The sequence below is a fragment of the Danio rerio genome, chromosome 19 (genome assembly GCF_049306965.1).
Source record: "Danio rerio strain Tuebingen ecotype United States chromosome 19, GRCz12tu, whole genome shotgun sequence".
In the NCBI taxonomy this organism is placed as follows: Eukaryota; Metazoa; Chordata; class Actinopteri; order Cypriniformes; family Danionidae; genus Danio; species Danio rerio.
The window spans coordinates 27,172,501-27,179,945 of record NC_133194.1 but is presented as its reverse complement, the minus strand read 5'-3'; the positions used below and the strand labels follow the sequence as shown (position 1 = coordinate 27,179,945).

At 32.0% G+C, this 7,445-nt stretch overlaps 1 long non-coding RNA gene across 1 annotated transcript in view; it reads right to left on the bottom strand.

Annotated features, from left to right (window-relative positions):
* Positions 1-708: 708 nt before the first annotated feature.
* Positions 709-7,445, bottom strand: part of LOC141379100 (uncharacterized) — a 10,304-nt gene continuing 3,567 nt past the window's right edge. Inside the window, exon 4 of the long non-coding RNA XR_012395080.1 lies at positions 709-2,146. This is a non-coding gene — a long non-coding RNA (uncharacterized lncRNA). The remainder of the gene's footprint in view (positions 2,147-7,445) is intronic.

Here is a 7,445-nt window from a genome sequence, read left to right as displayed (position 1 = left end):
TTTTTATTGTTTTTCTTCTTAAATTCCTGGGAAGAACTAAAAGTTCATAATGTTTTGCCTACAGTATATACATCAATCAGGATGTACTGTAGAATTTAGATGATTAAAAAGAGCTATATACGTTGAATCTGACCTCTAAAGAAAATGTGAGAGGTTCTTTTATCTGGAACATCTGTGGAGCTTGAAGTGAACTGCAACTGTTTTAAAAGCACAGTGAAAATGATAAGGTATGGTAATAAAAAAAATCAATTATTGTGAATAGTGCTTACCGGTTTATGCATTTTCATATTGCTATTGTTTTATTTTTTAAAAGTGAATATGAAATTCCCTAAAATATCTCAATAACAGAATTGAGAAATATAATCAAATATTGGTGCATCCTAAACCTTTTGTAAAAATGAAAGAATTATAAATAACATGCATCAGTTACTTCCAGAGTTTCCCGCTAGAGGAACTGAAAACACTAACAACTATTTATATCAGTGCTTTAAAGACTGTTATACCTTTTTTTGTAGGTGATGTAACAGAGTTGACCAAAATGTAGGAATAGACATTTTTTATATAACTCAAATTATAAATAATACAGAATAAAGATGCAAATGCTTTCTAACTAAATAAAGCAAGCACACAACAAATATGAAAATTAGACTTAATTATTTCTTGATAATTAAAGCTGAATATAATACTCAAGACGTAGAACAAAAAAGTATAGTGGAAGTCTTTAAGTTCATTTTTATTGTACAAACATTATTTTTTTTTGTACAGATAATTGTAATATTAGTAATAGCAATAATCATACTGACAAAAAAGACTTGTAATGCTAGTGTGAAAAGATCTGCAAGTGACCCAGGTCTAGCAAAGCGATTTTAAATTTCATCACAAGTCATTAAAAACATTGGCAATACAAAAAAAAAAAAAAAGATTCATACATAAAATTCTTACATACAGCTCCTTAAGGCCATAAGAAGGGCCAAACAGAATCTGCGGATATTTATGCTATTTCTGTACAGAATTTTGTAAACAATCTGCGGGTTTACACAGAAATATTTTTGCAATATTGTAACGAAAAATGAAATTAAATATTATATAAAAAATAACCTTTTTATCTTTTATTTAATGTTTACTATGCAAATCCAACTAGACTTTGTTTACTTATTTGGTAAACAAAGCAAGTTTCATATAATATACAGTTAAAGTCAGAATTATTAGCCCCAGTTTGATTTTTTTTTCATTATTAAATAATTCTCAAATGATGTTTAACAGAGCAGGTGAATTTTCACAGTATGTCTGATAATATTTTTTCTTCTGGAAAAAGTCGTATTTGTTTTATTTTGGCTAGAATAAAAGCAGTTATTGATTTTTTTTAAAAACAATTTTGAGGTCAAAATTATTAGCCCCTTTAAGCTTTTTTTTTTTTTCAACAGCCTAGAGAACAAACCATCTTTATACAATAACTTGCCTAATTACCCAAACCTGCCTAGTTAACCTAATTAACCTAGTTAAGCCATTAAATGTCGCTTGAAGCTGTATAGAAGTGTCTTGAAAAATATCTAGTCAAATATAATTTACTGTCATCATGGAAAAGATCAAATAAATCAGTTATTAGAAATGAATTAATAAAACTATTATGTTTAGAAATGTGTTTATGTTTATAATCTTCTCTACATTGAAGATAAATTGTGGAAAAAATAAACAGGGGGGCTAATCATTCAGGGGGGCTAATAATGGACTTCAACTGTATCTACTAAAAGAAAGAAAATATGGCTTTACAAACTGTATTGAAAATAAATCATATGAACATTTTCATATTAGTCAATAATAATACTAAAATTAATTTTAAAAAATGAATAAAAATACATTTGCACACATTTACACAAGTAAATAAATAGACTCAATGATGGGCTAAAAATCTTTGGAAATCTGCAGATTTCTGCACGCATACAGATTCCATGTGGGCCTAACCATATGTCATACAAGTAAAATAACTAACACATGTCAAAAGTTGCAGTTCCAAAACATTAGTTTATGACGTTCATTGCAGATGTTCATTATCGTCTCTTGAGTTACAGCATTATTGAACTGTTGATGGTAATCATCAAATGTTGGTAAAAGCCTTGTTGGTGAAATCAAGTGTGATTTGCATGTCCTGAAAAGGGATGCAAAAACATTTTGAGCACACCCTGGTGGCTGGATCCACAAAGGGCAAACGTTTTTTATCATACAAAAGTAAGATCTAGTCTTATTTTCAAAAATATTTGCTTTTTATAGTTGGGATGGGATGTGCTTTCATCATGGTTGTGCACCAATGCTAAGGTTCTGCAGGAATTTAGGTTGGGACTTTAACAACATGACCAGTTCAGTGCAATTAAAAATAAATAAAAGAATCAACCACGTTGATACAATTTGGCTTTAATTTATTTATTTATTTGTTTTTTGCAAGGAACTAGAGATGTGTTTTCTACATTTTTTCAGTCTAAAATGCCCGAGTTAAATAATTTCATCCAGTGTGCAGACTACACACAAGTTTAAACATTATAAACATAATGCTTTTAAACATTAGAAAAAAAGACAAATGTGACAGAACTGTTAGTTTTGGGTGAACGCAGGAAACAAAACGCCACTAAAAACAAAACTGTGAAAGAAAACAGTTGAATTATCAGCTTGTTACAGCCTGCAGAAGAGAAAAAGAGTGTGAAAAAGGAACTCTTGAGACAGTTTGAAGCTGACTCCAGTTTCTCTGGTGTTCGAGGCCTGCTATGACACCATGCTATGAAACCTGTGTGCTTGTTTTGCCTCATTTAATTTAATACACTGATAAGGTCAGCTGACTGGAATTTTATGAACCCTGATTATACGTCAATAAGACCTTAAACCGTTGATCTGCAAGTTTCCAAATCTTCCCAATGTTCTCCAGTTACACAGGCAGCTGTGTACACGACTATCAGCAGTTCACCTCCCTGTGTCTCACAGGGCTTTCAGTGGAAAATTGACATCAAGGTCAACATGTTTCTGATGTTATATTGAAACATTGCACTGGTGTTATATCGAAACATTGCACTGGCTCATTGAGATTATTATGGGCACTAATGATCAGATATTATAGATGTATTGTTGTATTCAGTGACTGAATATTCTATCGGTCTTGTTTTTGAAGTTGTGTTATTGCTCTATTTTTATACGCAATACACTGTAATTTAGTAGGACTTTTGAAGAAGTCTTAAATTAAACTACTAATAAACAATGAAATATACTTTGTTTAGTTTTATCTTAAGTTCATAGTAAAATTTGTAAAAGTGTTTTATTATCAGTTAATGATATACTCATTATAATGTTTAATAATATCTTTAAGTTATTTGTAATTTTATGTTTTCCATTTTTAAATAAATAAAAGATGTAAAAATGGCATGTCTGTATATATAAGTTTAATGAAATAATCTTTTTATAGATAATATACTGTACATAATAAATTTTTTTTAATAAAACTCAAATAATTTTAGAAAAAAATAAACTTAAGAGTATGATAAAACCCCAATCGAAAAAAAGGGTTTTATGTTTTAGTTAAGTTTGCTCAGACAGTAAAAAATATGTAACAAACCAAATTGTGAACTAGCTGGCTCACAAAGTTTCAGCTGCCACAGATATATCACTATGTATTGAATGCTCATTCACTGAATGTTCTGTACTGCCTTGTATAATTGCACTGTTTGTTAAAACAGTATTTGAACAATTCCGTGACAGAACATCAATGAATCACCTCATTCTAAATCAGTTTGTGCCCTCTTGCCCTTAATGTTGTTAAACACTGTGTTCCTCCCCCATTTTTTTATCTGATGAGATTTTGCCACACTCACACAAAGCCATCATTCACTGCCCTGCTTATGTAACTCCACGCTAAAGCAACTGCATTTATTCTGAGGCTGTGAGTAAATATAGTCTGAGCCAGTTGTGCATCATTTAACCTCCAGAATTAAAGTCACTGCAGGTAACTAGTGTACAAAAGATAATACTTATCAATATTCTTCCCTGGTTGATTGATTGCATTAGGAATTTGTTTCCTACCTACCCTAGTTTCCTAAAATGCTGGTGAAATATGCAAATTATATTATGCACTCATTTGCATACATTTCAAGCACAAAATCGAATGAACTCACTTGTTACATTTTTTTTACAGTCAAAGATTTTACTGAGGGGATTTTGGAAATCTCTTTTGATCATTATTAAGTACTGTACATGTTTGTTATTATCAGGCAATCATGAATGTATTTAACTTTGTAAAACAAATATAAAAAAAAAACTTTACAATAAAAGCTGTTACTTTATGTATGGCATGTACTGCTGGAGATTCAGCTTCAGCACTCTCTAAAATAATGTCTGATGTTTCGATCAGGTTTTTTTCCTCGAGTCGGAGTCTCTTTATTTGGAGTATCTACCGTTCCTAAAACCTAATCCGATCCTTCTATAATAAGAAGAAAGGAAAGCAAAGAAAACAGATAGAGAATGTTCCTCATTTTTTATATAACTCACCTTATTTTAACATTCAACAACTCTGTTAACAAACAAAGCACTTTTCTTTGAGGTAGCTTGAACAATTAAGTAATAAACATAAATTCTTCACTCTTGGACTTTAGTGCAACAGGTAAAAAATCTAGTATAAAAACAAATAGCACCTAAACTTAGAATACCCAGCAGGCAATCCAAAGTTTACACATCTCACAGTTTGCTGTGTTGATGTTGTCGTCATCAACTTTATAATATCTCCGGACCACAGATATCGCGCTTTCGGCTTCAAGCTGCTTTCGTGTTCTCCAGCATTTAAACAAGGTAAAGTCATTATTAGCAGCATGAATTATAGCAGCATTTTTTATTACACTGTATAACAATAATTAATATTTTTACAGTACTGTAATGGTTGATTTAGGGTTGGGGCGGGGTTTGGCATTAAAAATACAATTTATTAAGTAATTTAATAGATAACTTACATAATACTCTATACAACTACTGTTTTTACATTACTGTGATGGTTGGTTTAGGGTTGGGGTAGACATTAATAAAATACAATAAATGGGAACTTAATGAATGACATAAATAATTCTCATTAACTTTCAGCCACAACCATATCCGATCTAGCAACAACCTTTAACCAATAGCGCCTCTGCAACAAAGTGATGTCATGCCGCAAGGTTGCTGTTTCTGTGTGAAGTCAAGAAAGAGGTCTAACTACACCTTAACTATAGTAGTGTTGAAAAAATAATTACAGTATATATAATATACATTCCGATCTAGTCTGAAACCATGGATTGGGCCCAATTTCGTGATCGGATCTGGACATCTCTACTTAAAGGTACAAATGTGTACCCTATTGGTACTAATGTCTGCCTATATGGTACAAAAGTTTTGAAAAGGTACCACCCCAGTGACAGATTTTTTTTCTTTATTTCTGAGTGCGAGGGAAAACTTACTTTAATAAAACAGTCTTTATAAAGTGCAATCTACAAACCCAAATTCATAACTGCAACATCATAAAGAGATGGCACGATGGCTCAATGGCTAGCACTGTCACCTCACAGCAAGAAGGTTGCTGGTTCGAGTCCTGACTGGGCCAGGAGGCATTTCTTTATGGAATTTGCATGTTGTCTCTGTGTGAGCGTGGGTTTCCTCTGAATTCAGAAGTGAACTACATGAATTAAAATTGTTTGTTATATATGAGACAATGAGAGAGTGTATACAGTGTGAAGAAAAAAAAAGATTTTTGAAACAAGTAAAGGATGAATAACCTGACAGAATTTTCATATTTGGATGAACTAACCCTTTTAAATGTGCATCTAGGGTGTTATATATTACAAAACACACACACACACACACGCACATGCACACGCACTAAAACTTTAATGCACACACTCAAAAAGCCTTAAATCTCAAAATTGACATGCATGATGCATGGAAAAACCCGCAGTGTCACGCTTTAAACCAGCATCTATTAGGTTCTTGGAAAGTGACGTCTGACCTCGAGGTTATTGCTGCTGTCAGCAGAGTAAGTCCTACTGTAGGCGAAGTGCGTCACTTTAGCTGCGTTAGCTAGATTACTGCTCTTAATGGCCTACAGAGAGAGAGACATCATCTGTCCTCTGGCCAGACAGCTCTAATTCAACAACTATTTTAATGGCTCGTTTTTTTCTGCGAGTGGCTCATTAGAGACTTTTTGCAAATTTATTAGAGAAGTACTTCTTAACTGGTGTATAGTGAAGTATATGACAGAAATTTATTCCAGGTCTGTTTCTAAAAGGTCAAGTGATTTTAAGGGCAGACGTCAAAAACAGTGTTCAATTCAGTTACATTGAAACAAATAAAATCACCACATCATTAACCCTTCATAGGGCCCTTATTAAAATATTAATCGGAAAATCCCTAGCATGTCAATAAATGTCAATTGTCAATAAAAATGAAAATCATGGTCATTGTTAAGTTTTAAAAATGCTATTTTTTGTTGAAGTAGTACTTTCACATGAAAATACTACTGTACATTTCTGTGGGTTTAATAAATAAACATAATAATATGAAATTAAGTGTATAATAAACATACACTGAGTTTAAATAATAAAGTCATCAACATTTTTTTATATTTGAGGTTTTTTATATTATATATTCTAGGTTTGAACCATAGCATTAATTTAAAGTCCCCAATAAATCAAAACTAACCATATGATTGTGTTAGCTCACATATATTGTTAGATTTGTGCTGAACAATTCATCTGTGCATGTCATTAAGAAAAAAATTGTTTGCCTTTTTGATCTTTAATTAAATTCTGTAAATGCACTTCCTCTTTCCTGCTACTCATGTGATATTGCATTTATACAACAGTTTGATGGCATAATCATGTATATAATAAAGAAAATCCAACGTTGAGAGGAACTTTCTTCCGCCACTTATTCACCTCTGCAGCTGATGCCAGAACAGCAGAAGCCATTACTAACACATCAACGTCTTTTTAGAGCTAGTATTTGAATAATTTTCCAGCATAATGTCTAATGTGATGACAAAACAGAGACATTTTCAGATTATAAGGCTGAACCGCATGAAATGCTATCAGTCTTGACATTCCCAGTATTTCTCTGTTGCAATGGGGAGATCACAATAATTAACCCCCTAAAAAAAACAAAGCAACGCAATCACTACCAGATCACTGTTGTGTTTGCAATAAGTAAAAACAAGTTTTTTCCTTTTTTCTTTCTTTCTTTCTTTCTTTCTTTCTTTCTTTCTTTCTTTCTTTCTTTTTACTGAATGGAGACTCATTAAAAACAAACAAATGGCCAACCAAAAAGTAACTCACGGTTATATAATACCTGATATGTGTGTCTCATCTCACACTCAATATACTACAATATACTACAGCACTGCAACATAAAAAGGAGAGATCGACTTAGAATGCCACTGACCATTTTTATTA